This window comes from Chelonoidis abingdonii, chromosome 4 (assembly GCF_003597395.2).
Source record: "Chelonoidis abingdonii isolate Lonesome George chromosome 4, CheloAbing_2.0, whole genome shotgun sequence".
Taxonomy (NCBI): domain Eukaryota; kingdom Metazoa; phylum Chordata; order Testudines; family Testudinidae; genus Chelonoidis; species Chelonoidis abingdonii.
This window is the reverse complement of record NC_133772.1, coordinates 28,700,871-28,719,270: the sequence shown is the minus strand read 5'-3', so window position 1 is coordinate 28,719,270 and position 18,400 is coordinate 28,700,871. Positions and strand designations below refer to the sequence as shown.

Here is an 18,400-nt window from a genome sequence, read left to right as displayed (position 1 = left end):
CAGGCTGTACAGGACCGGCTCTTGGCAGAGACACATCTGGAGTGTCCAGAAGGCATTTTCACAGTCTGGGGACCACCACACCTGCCAGGAACTGTTCTTCGTCTACAGTTCTGTTAAGGGCACTGCGATGGAAGCAAACTGGGGGATGAACCGCCGATAGTACCCAACGAGCCCCAGGAACTGTCGGACATGGCATTTTGTGGTGAGTGTTGGGCAGGCTGCCAGGGCTTGCACTTTCCTGACAAGGGGCTTCACTCATCCTCCCCCGATAGTGTATCCTAGGTATGTGGTCTCCTGCCATCCGATGCAACACTTTTTCGGGTTGGCCGTCAGTCCTGCCTGTTGCAGGGACCTCAGAACCGCTGCTACGCGTTCCAGGTGGTCTTCCCAGCGGTGACTATAGACCACGATATCATCCAGATAAGTGGCCACATAGTCTCAATGGGGCCACAGTAGGATAGGCGTCGAGCTGTGAGATGGCATTCACCTGCCGAAAGTCTATAAAAAATTGGTGGGTGCTGTCGGGTTTGGGTACCAAGACCACTGGACTATGCCACTCACTCTGAGACAGCTCGATGACTCCTAAGGCCAGCATGGTCTGTACCTCTTCTTCCACCTCCTGTCACATCTGGTACAGCAGTGGCCTGGTTGTTTCCTAGATTACCTTCCCTGGCTCTGTCTGGATAGAGTGATAGACCAGGGTCGTGTATCCAGGTAGGGCCGTGAAGATTCCCTGGAAAGCTTTCAGGAGACATTTGGCCTGCTTGCATTGCTCTTCCGTAAGGGTGTCGCTGAGCAGGGGAGCAGCAGGGTCCTCTGTCTGGGACACGCGGGGACCCAGTTCAGGCTCTGGCGGGTAAGGGTTAATCAGCAGGCCCTTCTGCTCCCGCCACGGTTTCAGCAAATTCACGTGGTATCGTTGGGTCTTCTTGTGTTGGTTGGGTTGGTGGATCTTGTAAGTGATGGGGCCATCCTTTCAAGCTACTTCGTAGGGTCCCTGCCAAAGGTCCAGTAGCTTTGACTCGCTCGAGGGCAGGAGAAGCGGGACCCAATCCCCGGGTTCAAAGTCACGCACCTGCGACTCCTAGTTATAAGTTTGTTCCTGTCTGTCCTGTGTAGCCTTTAAGTTTCCATGAGCGAGGGCCCAAGGCTGAGCAAAGTGCTCCTGCAGCTGGAGGACATACTTCAGGAGTCCTTGGGTTGGAGAGGGGGATTGCTCCCAAGTTTCCCACATCAAGTCCAACAGGCCCCGCGGATGGCGCTCATACAACAGCTCAAATGGGGAAAACTTGGTTGATGACTGGGGTACCTCATGGATGGCTAGCAGCAGGGGAGGGAGCAACTGGTCCCACCGGCATAGCTCATCCAGAGAGAACTTCCACAGCATCTCCTTGAGGGTCCAGTTGAATTGTTCCACCAGCCCATCCGTCTGCAGGTAGTTGATGGAGGTGCGTAATTGTTTAACCCCAGGAGCTCGCAGACCTGCTATAACAACCTGGAGGTGAAATTGGTGCCTTGATCTGTTAAGATTTCTCAGGGGAAGGCCCACCCGAGTAAAGACCTTCACCAGTTCCCCAGCAATGGTCCGGGTGGTGGTGCTCCGCAATGGAATGGCCTCAGGGAAACAGGTGGCGTAGTCAATGATGACCAGGACATACTGGAACCCTGAAGAACTTTTTGGGAGGGGGCCCACTGGGTCCATGGCCACTCATTCAAAAGGAGTCTCTATTATAGGCATGGGGACAAGGGGTGCCCTGAGCACTCACGGGGGAGTGGCTAACTGGCACTCCGGGCAGGAGCTACAATAGTTCCTTACCTCCTGGTGAACGCCGGGCTAGAAGAACCGTGTCAAAATCTGGGCGAAGGTCTTCTCATGGCCCAAATGCCCAGCAGCTGGGATAGCATGCGCCAGCTTCATCACAGCTCGCCAGTGACACCACGGTACCAGCAGCTGGGTTTGGGGTTCCTTCGTGCAGGGGTCACGGTCGATCCAGTAAAGGCGGTCCCGGCGTAGTTTGAAGTGGGGCCACTGGGTTGTGCGCTGGGGGTCAATGATGGTCCCATCGACTGCTACTAGATGTTCATAGGCCCGGCTAAGGGTAGGGTCAGCTCTCTGGTCACAGTAAAAATCAGTATGGAGGAGGGGTTCGACCGCGGGCCCCAGCAGGGGATTGTCGGTTTCTTCATCCCTACTTTGGTTGCTGGGGTCCTGCACTCCTCTTCCAGTAGGGCCTCCTGGGACTCCCCCTCCAGCAGCGGGGTCGACCAGAGGACCTCCTCAAAGGCGATCCAGTCCCGCCCCAGGATCACCGGGTACACAAGTCAAGGAGCTAAGCAGACAATGATTCATCGGGTGAAGCCAGCCACTGTTAATGGGACCAAAGCACTCGTGTAAGGCTGGACATCCCCGTGGATCCATTGCAGGTTGTCATGATATAATTCCCCAATCTGAACCTTAGAGTCCAAAAGATGGGGTACCAGCATGAATTCCTCTAAGCTTAATTACCAGCTTAGATCTGATAAGCTGCCACCACCCACAAATATAGTGTTTTGGGGCACTCTGGTTCCCCCAAAAACCTTCCCTGGGGACCCCAAGACCCAAATTCCTTGAGTCTCACAACAAAGGGGAATAAACCATTTCCTTTCCCCCTCCTTCCTTCCTCCCAGATCTTTCTCGCCCTGGGTACACTAGCGAGAATCACCGTTATTCAACCTCCTTGAATCACAACACGAGAAATCAGGTTTTTCTCCCCCCTTCTCCCCCCTCCCAGGCTTTTCCTCCTGGGTTATCCTGGAATGATAGACAGATTCAAGCTCCGTGAATCTAAAACACAGAGGAAATTCACCTTTCCTCCCCACTCTCCCTTCCCTTCTCCACCACTTCCCTGGTGAGTACAGACTCAGTTCCTTTGAGCCTAACAAGGGGAAAAATTAATCAAGCTTAAAAGAAAACGTTTATAAAAGAAGAAAGGTAAGATAATCACTGTAAATTCAAGATGGCTATTACAGGGTCTTTCAGCACTTATAGCACTAGAAGAGAAGTTTTCTTCCCTGCCATACCATCATCCGTCCGCAAATTACACATTGCAAATACAGAAACAATCAAAAGACTTATAACCGACTTTTCCTTATTACTCACATTTGATATAATAAGAGGAGTTAGCAGAGAGATTGGAAACTTGGTTGCACATCTGGTCCCTTTCTAGGCCACGAGGAGAACAACGCAAACCAAAAAACACAAACAAAGGCTTCCCTCCACTGAGATTTGAAAGTATCTTGTCTCCTGATTGGTCCTCTGGCCAGGTGTTGCAGGTCACTGTTTGTTAACCCTTTACAGGTGAAAGAGACATTAACCCTTAGCTATCTGTCTATGACACAGGTGAATTGTTCCCATGTGGGGGTCCACCCGGGGTCCCAAAGCCTGGCGGATCAGTGTCTGGCTGCAGCTGGAGTCGATCAAAGCCTGGGTGGCATGGTCCCCGACCACTACCAGGACCGTGATCTTGGGAGTTTGTGGTAGCCGAGCCCTGGTGTCCCCTGCACAGACCTGCCCGAAGCTGCAGTGCACTTTCGTGCAGTCCCGCTGCAAGTGTCCTGATTTCCCACAAAGGAAACAGGGTCCGAGTTCAGGGCGACCTCCCCGGGAGGGGGCTTCCCTCGGACTCCTAGGGGGACTCTGGTGGAACCTCGTGACACTCGGCATGGGGGGCACCAGTCCAGGCCGAGGGGAAAGTTCCAGACGTCTGAACCGAGGTCCTGGGTGTGCCTCCTGCCCGCAGGCAAGGCTCCGCAGCCCGGTTGGGGAGTCCCCTTTTCTTTCAGCGTTAGAGTGTTTGGGCCTGGGGGTTTGAGTTGAAAGGCAGGCCCCACGGGCATTTCAGTCGCGAGAAAGTCCTCCATCAGTGTGATGGCCACGGCTAATATCACCGGCCAATGGCGGAGCACCCAGGCCCATCCTCGCGCGGGGAGGGTGTGCACAAACTGTTCCAGGATGACTTGCTCCGTAACCTCCTCTGCCGTCCTCGTCTCCGGCTGTAGCCACCGCCTACATGCCTCCTTCAGGGCTTGGGCTGCCAGCCGGGTTCTGGTACCCATGGGGTACGTCTGGCTCCAGAACCGCTGCCAAAAAGTCTCTGGGCTGACATCTAAGGCATCCAGGATTGCGGCCTTTACCTGGCTATAATCCCTTGCCTCTTCCTTTGCCAGCCCCCGGTATGCCGCCTGGGCAGTCCCTGTTAGGTATGGGGCCAAAAGGGTGGCCCATTGGTCCTGGGGCCACCCAGTGACCAGTGCCACCCGTTTGAACATTACCAAGAACACCTCAGGGTCATCGTCGGGACCCATTTTGGTTAGTTGCACTGGGGCGGCCGGACATGGTGATCCAGCCCCGTCCCCTGGCTGCGGGTCTCTGGAGTGTGGTAATGCTGTCACCAGCTGTTGCATCTGGGCTCCAAGCTGCTGAATGAGCTGCTGCTGCTGCTGGAGTTGCGCAGCATGTTGCTGTTGCTGCTGCTGCAGTTGGGCAGCCTCCCGCTGTTGTTGATGTTGGAGCTGGGCAGCTGCCTGCTGCTGCTGCTGTTGTAGCTGGGCGGCTTGCTGCAGCTATTGGCTCTCCGTCAGCAGCTTAAACTGTCGCTCCATCTCCATGGTTCTCTGGGGGTGGCTCTTCCCCTCCGGTCCCTTCTCACAGGGGTCAAGGGATCAGATTCGCACTTCTGGTACCACATATACAAGAGTTCACCGGGGCTCAACCTTCTTCGGGGCGGTGGGGAGCCACACCAGCTCACTACACACTGATGGTTCCAGGGAACTAGTCTAGCCAGGGGGGGTCTCCCTCAGTAGCCTTTACTGTAGCCGGCTGAAATGCAGTTAGTCCAGCCCTGGCTCAGGGCGGGGCAACACCGCTAAGTCTGGGTTTGGGCTCTCAGTCAGGGCTGAGCAATAGTAGTACACAGTGTCAAGCCCCAGCCCTAGGGGAGGGCAGGGCAGCAAACACTGAGTCAGGGGGCTCAGGCCCTCAGGTAGGACTGAGCAGTAACAACAGGCTCCAGCCTCCTCAGGCCAGGGAGAGGGGAAGTCTGCCACTCAGGAGTTGGGTGGCAGGGGGGATGCAGGCTCTCCCACTCCACTGCGTCACAGCCCAGGGCCCCAGCAGCAGCTGAAGATCCACTACTTAGTCAGTGGGGATCCTGGCCGCAACACACCAACATAGGCTCTGGTAGTGCTGCAGCCAGACTGGGGTGAACTGCCCCCAGGCTACTTCCACACTCCCCCTCGGGCCCTACCTGGGTCCTAGTGTTGGCCTCTGGGGGATCCAGGAGCATGGGTTCATCGGGGCAGGGGTTGGTCGGCAGGCCCACCAATTCTTCAGGATAATGGGCGCAGGGTAGGCCCAGCCAGTCTGGGTGACTGCCTCAGGCCGCAAGAGCTTCCCAGTCACGGGCTCCACTAGGGACGTCTGCTCTCTCCAGCAGCTGGGCTCCTACTGAGCTCTGAGGGCCGGCCTTTATAGTTCCGGGTCATCACCTGACCCTCTGAGGGGCGGGCTCAGAGCTCAGTGGCTCCGCTCACTCTGGCCTCTGGATGGGATCTTCCTCCTCCAGGGCGGTGGGGAGCCGCACTGCCTCACTACACATTGTCTAGACAGTATTTGGTCCTGCCATGAGGGCAAGGGACTGGACTGAATGACCTCTCACGGTCCCTTCCAGTCCTAAAATCTATGAATTTGTGAAACTATGAAATCTCCATCCCCACAACTGGCTCGACCAGGCTGGGTGTGCGGGGACTTAATTGGCTGTCTCCTTTGGGTCTCTCGTTGGAGGTCTCTCCATCCTCTCTGGGATCTACTTAAACTTGAAAGACCCTCTGGAGTGTGACCCCAACAATGCCTCTGAATCACTGCTTCCAGTAGCTCCTTACTATGAAGTAAATAACCGGGTTGGCGCTACCATTTACAGAGGTCAGCATGCAAGATATGTCAGTCTGGTGATAAGAACTGATAATCTGGAGGAGGTATTGGACACTGTTAGAAACACACAAGATGAGGAAGAAGAGGATATGAGTGAAATACCCTATACTGTTTTCATGGTGACATCAGCTTGAAGAACAGGGTCAGATTGGACAGAAGAACCATAAGGGGAATAGATTTCACAGTAGCAGCCGTGTTAGTCTGTATCCGCAAAAAGAATAGAAGTACTTGTGGCACCTTAGAGACTAACAAATTTATTTGAGCATAAGCTTTCGTGGGCTGCAGCCCACTTAAGGCCAGACATGGGTATGAGTGTCATCAGACAGTTTTTCAGTTCCATAAAAAACAGAAAAAAGACACCAATCCTCTTAGCTGGCAGAAGAGAGCCCACAGCAGGGCACAGACAATGACAGGCAAATGTTTTGGGTGGTAGCATCGGCACCAGCTGTTGTTAAGAAAGGACAGACACCTCTCAGTGCTGATGGCTGTCAGGAGGTACAAACTGGTGCTGTATGTGACCAAAGGCAGCAGGGAAAATGTCCTCATTAAGTAGAAAAAAATGATGAACTACAACAATAGAAATATTCAACAATATTAATTATGAGGAAAATAAGCAGTGGTAGCCAGACTGAGGATGTAGACGGTGAAGGGGTTTCTCTTAATGCAGAAGCCAAGGAACCAGAGGACGATCCTGTTCCTCACCAGCCCAAGGAAGCAGATGAGCAGAGTGATATTATCAATGATCACTGCAGGTAAATCATATATTTGGCATTCAGTCCTATTTTCTGGACCCCAGAATACAAGCTAGGCTATGCAGGAGACAGGGACACTCCACTGAGATCAGTCATTATGAAACCTCTGCTCTGTGATACTTGGTCTTTCCCCACATAGCCCCATTCAGTCAAATGGATGAACCACTTCCAGGGTAGCAGAGTTCAACAAACTGTCAGTCCTTTTCAGAATCTTCAGCCCCATCTCTGGGCCCTTTAAGTCCCACCTCGCTTGGGCTTCCCAAGAGAGCCTTGTCCACGTCTCAAGGCTGAGGCCACTCTCCCAGTGATTGGTGGGGGGGACCCAGGCCCATCTACTACTCCAGGTCCCACCCAGGGACCCTATAAACAGCAGCCACATACCACTGCCTCCAGTTTGTTGCTGCTGTTCCCTGGGCCTTACCTGACATAGGCCCTTTCTTTTCTCCCTACCCTCAGGGCCGAAGATCTCAGATCCTCCTCGCTGAATGCCAGTGCCACCCAAACCCCCATCCTCTGGTTTGGCCTTGAGCTCCTGTGAGCAGGAAGGAGCACTCCTCCACCCTTGCTCCTCTGGTCCCCATGGGAACTGACCTGCTCAGGGTCTGCAGCTCTTTTTATCTGATCGTGCTGGGTTCTGATTGGCTGCTTCAGTGCAACCTGTCTAGGCAGGCACACTTTTTCTGCTTCTTCCTGCGGTGGGATGGGCTAGGACCAACGGGCCTCGAAGGGCAGGGTGCACCCTGTAGTAAGATGAGGCCCTGAAACATAAACCCTTATCAAAGGCCCAATATGAGGCCTGAGGCCTGAACTAAAGTAATGGTCAAGACTTTGCTAACATAAAGCAAAGTTAAGCTGTGAGCCAGAGGCAGGCCCTGCTCACAGAAGCTGGCAAGGAAAGGGCTGATACTGATACTGGCGAAAAAGAGGACATACCTAAAAGACGGTACCTGAACCACCAGATGATCAGAACATTTGGCTTACTTGTACACTCCACACAGCATTAACAAGGAACAGGCTTACCCCATCCCAATGACAGGGGCAAAAGAGGTAATTATGATGGATAGAGTTGTTTTGTTTCGAACCAACATGTACAAGGTGAGAGGCGGCACCTTACTACTAGAGGGGTTGTACCTTGCTACGAGGGGTTGCACCTCAATACGTCAGGAGTGATGTGTAACTTGTTTGTAGCTGTGTATAAGAATGCATCCCTGGGGCGGATGTCTTTGTCCAGCCTAGGGGGCAGTGGAAAGTCCTGGCCACTGACTGAGCTGAGTCCATTGCCAGGGAGCACATATGTACTGGCTAGCAGCACCTTAGCAGCACCTTGGACTTTGTTTGCCGGGAGCTGGAGACTGTGTTTCTCTTCGACAATAAACTTGGCTGACGTGCCTTCGTACCTTACTAGAGTCTGTGGTCACTGGGGTTCTCTCAGGGATCTGCTGTGTCAGCTATCTGTGCACAGAGCTGGGGCAGCACACAGAGGGAACACAAAACGCATCAGCCGATTGATATCAACATTGAACAGAGCAGAGCACCACACCGGTGAGCATCTGACAACACACCCTGTCCCAACAGAAGGTTTTCCCTTTAACTCTTTAATTTGGGTCTCCCCTACTTTCCTATTTTTGAAATGTGTGCATGTTTAGTTGCAGCACGTGCAAGGGAGGTTTTGTTTGTTCTGGTGAACTCCCTAAGGAAGCCGAGGTCCTCAGATCCGCTGATCTCCATCAGAGTTCAATCGTCGCCTGCCATTTTCAGTAAAAGCCAAGCAGATCAGATACCTTACAAAACAATCACATCCTACACACTTGATGTGTGGTGTCCCCTGCAGACACCTCCCACTCCCTACATGGGCTCCTGACAAATGGAGAGCCTCATGGGCTTGGGAATGCTTCTTCTTTTACGAAGACCCCTTTCTGAGGCCATGCTTTGCACCCCACTCTCGGGTTTGTATCTCTCCCACTCCCAGCACCGCACTCCAGCACCTAGTGTTCTGGTCTAAACTGCAACGAACACACATCCTTGTTCCTGCCAGTTGGCATTAGTCACCAGACAGGACAAGAGCCTTTTCGACCCAGTTCACTGTATCATGAACCCACCACTGGTGGGATTGCTGTTCTCTCCTTGTTCTCCTTCTCTCACACACACCTGTTTAGCAGAGCAGCAGACAGGGAAGGTATCAGTGACTTGGACATTCCAGGCTGTGTTTTCACTGAATGGTTCCAGCCAAATCCCAGGGGACAAGTTGGGAAGTGAGAAATATCCAGATGAGATACATGGGCCAATGGGGATAGTAGGCGGACAGAGAGAGACACGGACGATGACTGATAGACAGACCCAGCCTGGAGAGAGAAGCTGACAGGTTAGGAACAGAGAGCAATGAAGAGGCAGAATAAAAAGGGAGAAAGGAACATGAGGGGACTGTGCGAGCCTATGTAGTGCAGAGGAACGGCGAGCGAGTAAGAAATGTTGCGAGTTGGAGAATTGAAGTAAGTGGGATTGAGAGGAGACAGAGCGAGAGATAAGCAGAACCATGATGTGAGGAAGCAGCCTTTAATTTACTAGATATCATTAATGATGACAAAGAGCAGGGCCCTTACCTTCCTTCCTATCCCTACCTTCCAGACATGCCAGGGAGCCTGAACCCAGAGTATTTACAGGAGACTGGGCTGCACACCCACATTTGAGCTACACTTGACTAGGGGTGGAGGACTCTCATTGTGCAGGGATGCCCTTCTTTTAGTGACCCCTTCAAAGCACATGCTTGTGCACCCCCCCTCTCGGGTTTCGCTCTCTCCCAACTCCCAGCATCTTCACTCCAGCCCCTAGGCTGCCCCCATTAATTGGCAACAATATATACTTGGTCGCGTTCTGTCAAGCTGTTAAGTGCCCTTGCTGTTCACAAAATCCAATTAACATTAAGAGAAAAAGTCTTGTGGAATCCATGGGTTTTGGTATCAAGACCTTACTGACCCATCTCATTCGATCGCACTCTCCTATCATCTGTGGCTGTCCTCTGGATTTAGCCAGTTTGTTCTGTTAGCTGAGCAGCTTCACATGCCTTGCCTTCAGTTACCTGTCGCCTGAGGTCCTAATTGAATGGAGCAGCAGAATGCGTTGGAAAAATGTGGGGGAGGAAGGGGTTCTTGAAAATCCCAACCTATCAAGCAAACCATTGACCATCCTTATTCATCTGGTGCTGCTTGCTCAGCCCAACTGCCCCACAGTGCATCAGGGTACCATTGGTCTGAGAAAAGAAACAAATCTCTTCCTGGAAATCTCAATGGAGCCACCTCAAATGGAAGTGGATAAGTAACTATTTTTGGTCTGATCCTCTGGTGGATGGGGGAATGTCGCAAGCAAGCTCCTGTTCAGGGGCGATAGACAAAAAAAGCGGCCACAGAGGACGACCTTGTAACAATGGTGCATTCTGGTTTATTTCCGTGTTAACAAGATATGAGTAAGCGACAGGAAGAGAAAAAAGATTGAGACCATCTGAACAGCACGGACAGTTGCAAAGCTGTAGATTTTCGTTGCATCAGTGCTAGATGCCTATATTAATAGTTTATTTCAAGTTCCTTGGTAGTTTGAATAGACATTCTTAATATGTTATCCATTGTAACAGTGGAGGATATAGAAATAGTTTATCCAAATTATCAATCTCGCTCAGAAGTGGAGTCAGTTCTTGAGTTGCATAGAGCACCCTTCTCTGCATTTCATGGACAGTGAGAGCTGGCTGTTCGGAATGATTTACAGGGAATATTTCATGCGTTATCTTGTTAGCCTACCTCACATTTTTCCTAAACCACCGTGTTTTCGACTGAGGAGGGGAAAGAGCGGCAAGTAAATTTTCATATACTTGAAGCGAAGATCAACCTACTAGTCCTCAGAGCCCGTAGTTTAATCGATTAGAGTCACGAAAACTATGGATGAGCAGTAGCGGCATACATTCAATGTGTCCATCCTAGACGACAAATACTAGTCTCTATTTACTAAGAACAAAGGCAGATCATCAGTCTTCAGGCAAACACTGGAAGACCCGAGCCACAGAGAAACTACTAGTCGTCGTAACTGCATTTCAGAAGCAAATTAATGAACCCATTATGGACCTGTCTCCTGCATTTTTTGCATTTCAAGCCACAGGGACTTCCCCCGACTGATTCAAAGGGTAGACGAAGTTGTTTATGAGCTATACCCGCATATATTACAGAAGACCCCAACTGTTTGCTTTCTCCATCTTACAACTTGCACAGAAAGAATACTGGGGTGTGTGATCATACTTTAGACGAAATCCTGCTCTGACTGTGCAGGCGAGAGGAAGAATTTAGGCAAATGATCTACTTTGTGCCTTTTTCTCTAATCCTCAAAGATCTTTTGATGATGTGGAACTGGCTGCGAAACACATCTGCACTCCAACGAGACCAGGGCTGTGTTCCTAGCTGAGAGCTGGTGGGCTGCGCAGATTTTCAAATTTAACAACTTCACATGTGTCATTGTCTGGAGGTTTCTCACGCTCTTTCTTGAAATCTGTCTTTTCTTCAAAGATGCTCCAGAGGTGTGAACCTGGAGGCAGCCTCGACATCGGCGCTGCTGTTAGCTCCCCAACTGGGAGTAAATAACTGGGTTGATGCTTGTTTTTAGAAGCCAGCAGGTAAAGAGGAGTCGAATTGGCATGACTTCATAAGACCTAAAGGTCGAGGATGTATTATACACTGAGGGGAAACAGCACAGAGATAAGGGAAGACGATGGACAGGAGCATCGATAACAGTGTTTATGGAGTTTCTTGCGGGATGTCGCTGTGACTACTTTGGGAGACTGTGATGAACAGGATCAGACTGCATCCACAAATCATGATGGGAGCGAAAATGAGGAAATTCAGGCCATATATGGGTAGGAACATAAGGCCAACAATTTCAGTTCCTTCCTGACAGCAGGCTGGAGAAAGCCCAGAGCAGGGCACAGACAATGGCAGACAAGTTCTGTGGGCGGTGGCATCGGTGCCAGATGGGAAAGAGGACAGACACACACCGCTCAGTGCTGATGGCTGTCAGGAGATAAAGGCTGGTGCTGTATGCAAGCAAAGACAGCAAATGAAATGAGTTTATTAAGTTAAGTCCCACTAAAGGAAAACAAAATAAATGTTTGGCATTAAAGGTTATACGGAAACCAGGCAGGCAGAGGAGGAAGCCAAAGTCAGCAGCAGCCAGGTTGAGGATGTAGACGGTGAAGATGTTCCTCTTAATGTGGAATTCAAGGAACCAGAGCACAATCCCATTCCTCACCAGACCGAACAGAAATATAGTATTTGGAAAAGTGGAGAAAAATTAAACAATTAAGAAGTTGCAAATTTTCATGCTAATTAACACAGTTGATTACATCCTAAATACACTTTGAGTCTTAACAGATAAGAACAGCTTTCTATTATATGTGTTTTGTGAAATTTAATCTTTGGCAAGTCATTTCCTTCTTGGTTAGGAGATCAGAAGCAGTGAGAGCAGGAAGATAGAGCTGTGACACTACCTGATGTTATAAACTGCTCATGAGATGCCCCAGTGTTGTCAACTCTATGTTCCACCCTGCCCACTGTGAAGACATTTTTCTGGTGGGACTTGGCAGTGACGAGGTGTCAGATGCTGCACAGGAGCTGACAGGGAAATTCTTAGAGTCTGGATTACAGATTATTCCTCAGAAAGAGTTCCCAAGAAGATACAATTGGGTCCCATGTGTTAGTATCTTTTAGTAAATATTAACCCTTTTAGTCCTTTTTTTTTTGTATATTTGTTTATTTTGTATATTAACTATTATTTAGAATCGGTATGATATTAACAAAGAGTATGGTTGAATTCTAAGGCCCAGCGTACTGGTCCTTAACCTACAAATAACCCTATTCAGGAATTCTATGCTTTAGGCTGTATCTAATAATCCTTGGCACCTCCATGTCAATAGAACTCCAGGTATTCATGAAAACTATCCTCTTATATATAGNTACCTTGCTACGTAGAGGGGTTGCACCTCCATACATCAGGAGTGATGTGTAACTTGTTTGTACCTCTGTATAAGAATGCATCCCTGAGTGGATGTCTTTGTCCAGCCTAGGGGGCAGTGGAAAGTCCTGCCACTGACTGAGCTGAGTCCATTGCCAGGGAGCACATATGTACTGGCTAGCAGCACCTTAGCAGCACCTTGGACTTCGTTTGGCCGGAAGCTGGAGACTGTGTTTCTCTTCGACAATAAACTTGGCCAACGTGCCTTCGTACCTTACTAGAATCTGTGGTCATTAGGGATTCTCTTGGGATCTGCTGTGTCAGCTATCTGTGCAGAGCTGGGGAAGCACACAGAGGGAACCCACAAACGCAGCCGATTGATATCAACATTGAACAGAGCAGAGCACCACACCGGTGAGCATCTGACAACACACCCTGTCACAGAAGGGTTCCTTAACTCTTTTAATTGTCTCCCCTACTCCTATTTTGAGTGTGCATGTTTAGCAGACGTGCAAAGGAGGTTTTGTTTGTCTGGTGACTCCTAAGGAAGCCAGGTCCTCAGAGCGCTGATCTCCATCAGAGTTAATGTCCTGCCATTTCATAAAGCAGCAGATCAGATACCTTACAAACAATCACATCCTACACACTGTGTGTGGGTCCCTGCAGCACCTCCCACTCCCTCATGGGCTCCTGACAAATGGAGGCCTCATGGCTGGGAATGCTCTTCTTTAGAGACCCCTTTCTGAGGCCATGCTTTGCACCCCACTCTCGGGTTTGATCTCTCCCACTCCCAGCACCGCACTCCAGCCCTAGTGTCTGTCTAAACTGCAACAACACATCCTTGTTCCTGCAGTTGGGCATAGTCACAGACAGACAAGACCTTTCGACCCAGTTCACTGATCATGAACCCACCACTGTGGGATGCTGTTCTCTCCTGTTCTCCTTCTCTCACACACACCTGTTAGCAGAGAGCAGACAGAAGGTATCAGTGACTTGGACATTCCCAGGCTGTGTTTCACTGAATGTTCCAGCCAAATCCCAGGGAGTGGGAGTGAGAAATATCCAGAGAGATAATGGCCATGGGGGATAGTAGGGACAGAGAGAGACACGGACGATGACTGATATGTACAGACCAGCCTGGAGAGAGAGAGACTGACAGAGTTAGGGAGACAGAGAGCAATGAAGAGAGGAATAAAAAGGGAGAAAGAGAACATGGGAGGGACTGTCAGCCATGTATGTGCAGAGAACGGCAGGAGTAAGAAATGTTGGGTGAGAATTGAAGAGTGGGATTGAGAGAGACAGAGAGAGAAAGAGACAGAGAGAACAGCTATGTATCATTAATGATGACAAAGAGCAGGCCCTTACCTTCCTTCCTTCCCTCCTTCCAACATCCAGGGGCCTGAACCAAGTATTTACAGGAGCTGGGCTGCACACCCCATTGGCTCCTGACAAATGGAGGCCTCATGGCAGGGAATGCCCTTCTTTAGTGACCCCTTTCCAAAGCCATGCTTTGCACCCCCCTCTCGGGTTTGCTCTCTCCCACTCCCAGCATCTCACTCCAGCCCCAGTGTCTGCCCAAATTGCAACAATATATCCTTGTTCCTTCTGTCACTTTAAGTGCCTGCTCCAAATCCAATTACATTGAATGAAAAGAGTCTTGTGGATATCCATGGGTTTTGGATCAAGACCTTACTGTACGCCTCCATTCATCCATCCCTATCATCTGTGGCTGTCCCTGGATTAGCCAATTTGTTCTTGTTAGCTGAGCAGCTTCACATGCTTGACTTTAGTTACCTGTCGCCCTGACCTAATTGAATGGAGCAGCAGAATGCGTCTGGAAATGTGGGGGAAGGGTTTTGAAAATCCCAACCTATCAAGCAACCATTGACCACCTATCATCTGTGCTGCTTGCTCAGCCCCACTGCCCCCAGTGCTCAGGGTCCTTTGGCTGAATGAGAAAAACCTTCCTGGAAATGTCATGAGCACCCAAAGGAATGAAAAACCTATTTGGTCTGATCCTTCTGGTAGGTGGGGAATTCGCATGCAGCTCCTGTTCAGGGCGATAGACAAAAAGCGGCCACAGAGAGGAACTGTGAAATGGTGTTTATTCGTGTTAACAATAGAGTAAGCACAGAAGAAAAAGATTGAGACAACTGAACAGCAGGCAGTTGCAGCTGTGATTTTTGTGCACAGGGGCTATGCCTTATTAATAGTTTATTTAAAGTTCCTGGTTAGTTGATAGACATTCTTAATTGTTTCCATTGTAACAGTGGAGAAAGTTTCAAATATCAATCTGCAGAAGTGAGAGTCTTGAGTTGCATAGAAGCACCTTCTGCATTTCATGGACAGGAGAGCTGGCTGTGGAATGATTTACATGGGAATATTTCTGCGTTATCTTTGTTAGCCTACCTCACATTTTTCCTAACCACCGTGTTTTCGCTGAGGAGGAAAAGTCACAAAACTGTGAGGAGTCACTGACAAAAGCTCATTACAGAAAAGGCAACATCAGTCTTCAGGCAACACTGGAAGACACGAGCCACAAGAGAAACTACTAGTCAGTAACATTTCAGAAGCAAATTAAATGAACCCATTATGGACCTGTTCCTGCTTTCATTCAAGCCAACAGGACTTCCCCCACTGATTCCAAAGGGAGGAGGTTTGAGTCCCATGTGACCCACTGGTGTTCTTTACAACTGCACAGAAACCTGGGGATCAACTTTAGGAAGGATCCTGCTCTGGGTCGGGGAGAGGAAGAATTTAGCAAATGATCTACTGTGTCCTTTCCATCTCTAATTTCTTTGATGATGTGAACTGGGGAAACCTCCATCCCAAGAACAGGGTGTCCTAGGCTGGGTGGTGCCGAGATTTAAATTGACATCTTCACTGTGTCTTGTCTGGAGGTTTCTCCACGCTCTTTCTAATCTGTCTTTTCTTCAAAGATGCTCCAGAGTGTGACCTGGAGGCAGCCTCTGAATCGGCGCTGCCTGTAGCTCCCAACTAGGAAGTAAATAACTGGGTTGATGCTGTTGTTATAGAAGCCAGCAGGTAAGAGAGCTCATTGGCATGACTATCATAAACAAGGTCGAGGAGGTATTATACACTGAGGGGAACAGCAAAGATAAGGAAGAAGAGGACAGTGAGCAGGATAACAGTGTAGAGCTTTTCTTGCTGATGTCGCTGTGAGCTACTTTGGAGACTGATGAACAGGATCAGACTGGACACAAATCATGATGGGAGCGAAAATGAGGAAATTCAGGCCATATATGGGTAGGAACATAAGCCAACAATTTTCAGTTCCATCCTGACAGCAGGCTGGAGAAAGCCCAGAGCAGGGCACAGACAATGGCAGACAAGTTCTGTGGGCGGTGGCATCGGTGCCAGATGGGAAAGAGGACAGACACACACCGCTCAGTGCTGATGGCTGTCAGGAGATAAAGGCTGGTGCTGTATGCAAGCAAAGACAGCAAATGAAATGAGTTTATTAAGTTAAGTCCCACTAAAGGAAAACAAAATAAATGTTTGGCATTAAAGGTTATACGGAAACCAGGCAGGCAGAGGAGGAAGCCAAAGTCAGCAGCAGCCAGGTTGAGGATGTAGACGGTGAAGATGTTCCTCTTAATGTGGAATTCAAGGAACCAGAGCACAATCCCATTCCTCACCAGACCGAACAGAAATATAGTATTTGGAAAAGTGGAGAAAAATTAAACAATTAAGAAGTTGCAAATTTTCATGCTAATTAACACAGTTGATTACATCCTAAATACACTTTGAGTCTTAACAGATAAGAACAGCTTTCTATTATATGTGTTTTGTGAAATTTAATCTTTGGCAAGTCATTTCCTTCTTGGTTAGGAGATCAGAAGCAGTGAGAGCAGGAAGATAGAGCTGTGACACTACCTGATGTTATAAACTGCTCATGAGATGCCCCAGTGTTGTCAACTCTATGTTCCACCCTGCCCACTGTGAAGACATTTTTCTGGTGGGACTTGGCAGTGACGAGGTGTCAGATGCTGCACAGGAGCTGACAGGGAAATTCTTAGAGTCTGGATTACAGATTATTCCTCAGAAAGAGTTCCCAAGAAGATACAATTGGGTCCCATGTGTTAGTATCTTTTAGTAAATATTAACCCTTTTAGTCCTTTTTTTTTTGTATATTTGTTTATTTTGTATATTAACTATTATTTAGAATCGGTATGATATTAACAAAGAGTATGGTTGAATTCTAAGGCCCAGCGTACTGGTCCTTAACCTACAAATAACCCTATTCAGGAATTCTATGCTTTAGGCTGTATCTAATAATCCTTGGCACCTCCATGTCAATAGAACTCCAGGTATTCATGAAAACTATCCTCTTATATATAGATATGAGGGAAGATTGTTATGGTAGATGTTTCCTGTTGCAGAATCAACAGAGAAGAATGATGATTGAGGGGAAGAAGGACTGACTGAAATATATTATCTTGAAGAACACTTGGTCCTTTCAGTTGTAAATAATTATGCCTTCACACATCAATCAGGTAAACTAAGAATGTACGGATATTAAAGGAAATTCCATCAGAATGTAAGAAATGACATCTGAACATATGGTTCTGGGATAGTGATTCGGGCAAAGAGAGGTTTCTCTGTCTAAAACCTTTATATAATGACAGAAATTTTGGCATTTAGCTAGGAAATGAAACTGTTGCGCCCCACCAGTTACAGTGAAGAAGAGACACAGAGCCAGCTTTTGCCTCACATCAAGGCTGGTAATGTATCTGTTCTTTCTATATTCTGTATAGTGCTGTACTATTGACTGATTGATAATCTTTAATTCCAGGTGAGTCTGTTATTCAACAAACTGGAATCATCATTAACTTCAGATATGCAACGCATGGGACTGGAGAAAAGTAAGGTGGATGGATTCTTTGCTCTTTGACATCATTAGTGATACTGGGCTGGTCTCTCTTTCTCTCCCCCTCTGCAGCTCTCACCCCCTGTCTCCTCCGTACAAGGATGACAGCCCCTCTCAATCTCTGTTTCTGCCTCCCTAACCCTCTCTCTCGCTTGGCCAGGCTGGTATCCTCCCATACCCCGTTCTCCCTGTCTGTCTCTGTCTCCAGAATCCTCCCTGGCCATTATCTCTCTCAATATTTCTCACTCCCACTCATTGATATCTGGCTGTTCTAGGCCATGAGATTGGGGATGGGATGGAATAATTAACCCTGGGGATAGCCAAGTTACTGATTTCCCTCTGTCTGATCTCTGCTAACAGGTATGTGTGTGAGAGGAGGAGAAGGAAAGACCGAGTATCACAGAGCAGAGGTTTCATAATGACTGAGCTTAGCAGAATGTCCTTGTCTCCTGCATAGCCCAGCTTGTATTCTGAGGATACAGAAAATAGTACTTAATGCTGAATATATGATTTACCTGCAGTGATCATTACTGATGTCACTCTTATAATCTGCCTCTTGGGCTAGTGGGGAACATGCTAATGAACACAGTAGGGTAACACCCTAAAACACCAGGAACTTTTCTCAGAGAAAATTATATGGACATCAGATATCTCTTTGGGGATGTGTAGAATATATCATGGCTCGGATACTCTGGTGTTGGGAAATCTCAAGACACAAAAATCATAACCAAAGTGTCCCAAAAATATGTTATTTAGAAAAATTAAACAATTAAGAAGGTGCAAATTTTCATTGTAATGAACATT

At 48.7% G+C, this 18,400-nt stretch overlaps 2 pseudogenes; both read right to left on the bottom strand.

Moving 5' to 3' along the window:
• Nucleotides 1-11,155: 11,155 nt before the first annotated feature.
• On the bottom strand, nucleotides 11,156-12,009 carry LOC142046802 (mas-related G-protein coupled receptor member H-like; annotated as a pseudogene).
• A 3,613-nt stretch (nucleotides 12,010-15,622) lies between these two features.
• Nucleotides 15,623-16,370, bottom strand: LOC116834391 (mas-related G-protein coupled receptor member H-like; annotated as a pseudogene).
• Between the last annotated feature and the right edge of the window lie 2,030 nt (nucleotides 16,371-18,400).